At 59.9% G+C, this 2500-nt stretch overlaps 3 non-coding genes across 3 annotated transcripts in view; all 3 read left to right on the top strand.

Moving 5' to 3' along the window:
* Positions 1-313, top strand: part of LOC138708290 (small subunit ribosomal RNA) — a 1903-nt gene extending 1590 nt beyond the window's left edge. The window contains exon 1 of the ribosomal RNA XR_011334695.1: positions 1-313. This exon is cut by the window's left edge and continues 1590 nt beyond it. This is a non-coding gene — a ribosomal RNA (small subunit ribosomal RNA).
* Positions 314-709: 396 nt separating this feature from the next.
* LOC138708277 (5.8S ribosomal RNA) lies at positions 710-865 on the top strand. The gene has a single exon (XR_011334682.1). It is a non-coding gene; the product is annotated as a 5.8S ribosomal RNA (ribosomal RNA).
* A 251-nt stretch (positions 866-1116) lies between these two features.
* LOC138708298 (large subunit ribosomal RNA) overlaps positions 1117-2500 on the top strand; it is a 4086-nt gene continuing 2702 nt past the window's right edge. Inside the window, exon 1 of the ribosomal RNA XR_011334702.1 lies at positions 1117-2500. This exon is cut by the window's right edge and continues 2702 nt beyond it. This is a non-coding gene — a ribosomal RNA (large subunit ribosomal RNA).

Below are 2500 nucleotides of genomic sequence, written 5' to 3' on the forward strand. Positions count from 1 at the left end.
TGTCCTCCCTGGCCGAAAGGTCCGGGTAACCCGCTGAACCTCCTTCGTGCTAGGGATTGGGGCTTGCAATTGTTCCCCATGAACGAGGAATTCCCAGTAAGCGCGAGTCATAAGCTCGCGTTGATTACGTCCCTGCCCTTTGTACACACCGCCCGTCGCTACTACCGATTGAATGATTTAGTGAGGTCTTCGGACCGGGGGGCGAGGGGGCCCGCCTCTTCGATTCCACCGGGAAGATGCCCAAACTTGATCATTTAGAGGAAGTAAAAGTCGTAACAAGGTTTCCGTAGGTGAACCTGCGGAAGGATCATTAACGTGTGTCTTGAATCACGCTTAAAAAAAAAAAAAAAAAGAGAATAAATCTCACAATGAGAATACACAAAAGACGGGCCGAACCCGCAAGTGGTGGTGGGTCACACCCCCGTCGCGAGCGGTACGCTTCCCCTCCACCGAGCGGGGAGTGCGTCGGAGTCCCGCTGGTTGAACGAGAGGAAAGCGACGCCGGGTACTGTGCATTAACGGTTTAAAGTCACCTGAAATCGCCCGGCCACTCGCAAAGGGTTACTCAAATCCCCTCCAGTTCCGCGCGGGAAGCAAGAACTGCATTCCTGCCCCGCGTGCGGGGGCGTGGATGTGCCCTGTACACAATAAAAACTATTGAGAACGTAACGCTGAGACCTGTATGGTACTCTGAAAACTAAAAGTACATAACCCTGAACGGTGGATCACTCGGCTCGTGGGTCGATGAAGAACGCAGCAAATTGCGCGCCGACATGTGAACTGCAGGACACATGAACATCGACATTTCGAACGCACATTGCGGTCCTTGGATTTCCAATCCCGGACCACGCCTGGCTGAGGGTCGGCCACACTCAAATACTGGGCCCGTGTGTCTCGTCATCAGACGACGCAGGTCGGGCCCGAGCTTGGGGGACCCCCTCCATCTCGCCTCTTGAAGAGAGGGGGTGGGTCCGCTCCCGAATGGTTGTCAGGCCTCGCGAGGTTGTCTCTGCGGACGGAGAGCGGCTGGGCTTGAGAGACGCAGTACCTATGCGGCCCCCGCCCAGCACGGCTCGTCCCGCTAGCGACCTCTTTTGCGACCTGTTCTCTAAAACCCGACCTCAGATCAGGCGAGACTACCCGCTGAATTTAAGCATATTAATAGGCGGAGGAAAAGAAACTAACAAGGATTCCCCAAGTAGCGGCGAGCGAACAGGGAGAAGCCCAGCACGGAATCCCGCGTGGCAACGCGCAGGGAGTTGTCGTGTGAGGGAGGTTCCGTCGTCCCGGGGGTCGGCAGTGAGTCCAAGTCTCCCTTGAACGGGGCCACAGCCCGCAGAGGGTGCCAGGCCCGTAGAGACCGCTGCCGCTCCCGGGTGGAGCTCTCCTCAGAGTCGTGTTCCTTGAGAGTGGAGCACTAAGAGGGTGGTAAACTCCATCTAAGGCTAAATACGACCACGAGACCGATAGCGAACAAGTACCGTGAGGGAAAGTTGAAAAGAACTTTGAAGAGAGAGTTCAATAGTACGTGAAACCGTTCAGGGGTAAACGGGAGAGACCCGAAAGAACGAAGGGGGAGACTCAATCCCGCCCGCGTGTCCGGTCCTCGGCGGCCACGGATGTCCCCGGTCGCCCACCGCGCCCTACGGCGCGCGCAGGTCACGATCCGAGGGCACCGGCCGTCCGGGTTCAATCCCGGCCGCGGCGGGATGCACTTCTCCTCCAGTAGGACGTCGCGACCCGCCGGGTACACTAGTGAGCCGGTCTAAGGCACTCGGGGTGGAGCCCGAGGGAACCGCCGCGGAAACGTGGGTCCACGGTTCCCCGGACCCCCGGTCGCCCGGCCGGCGCCCGGTGGTAAATCTCGCGGAGCAGGCCCGCTAACCCTACAGTAGCGAGCGTCCAGCCCGGAGGGCAAGCTCTTCGGTGGTGCTCGAGGTGCCGTGGCCTCAGCCACGTCCCCGGCCCCCGTCGGCTGCTGGCCCCCGGAGTCCTCGGACGGTAGCCCGTCTCCCGTTAGCGGCGCTCACGCTTCGGGTGCTCTCCCGACCCGTCTTGAAACACGGACCAAGGAGTCTAACATGTGCGCAAGTCACTGGGATTTCGGAGAAAACCCAGAGGCGAAGTGAAAGCGGGGCGCACCCTTTGCGGTCGCCCGGGGAGGACGGCGTCGGGTCAACCGGCGCCCGCACTCCCGGGGCGCCTCGGCCTCCGGCCGCAGGCGCACCCGGAGCGTACACGTTGGGACCCGAAAGATGGTGAACTATGCCTGGTCAGGACGAAGTCAGGGGAAACCCTGATGGAGGTCCGCAGCGATTCTGACGTGCAAATCGATCGTCAGAGCTGGGTATAGGGGCGAAAGACTAATCGAACCATCTAGTAGCTGGTTCCCTCCGAAGTTTCCCTCAGGATAGCTGGCGTCCATTTCGACCGGGACGAGTCTCATCCGGTAAAGCGAATGATTAGAGGCCTTGGGGCCGAAACGACCTCAACCTATTCT

Source organism: Periplaneta americana, chromosome 10 (assembly GCF_040183065.1).
Source record: "Periplaneta americana isolate PAMFEO1 chromosome 10, P.americana_PAMFEO1_priV1, whole genome shotgun sequence".
NCBI lineage: Eukaryota > Metazoa > Arthropoda > Insecta > Blattodea > Blattidae > Periplaneta > Periplaneta americana.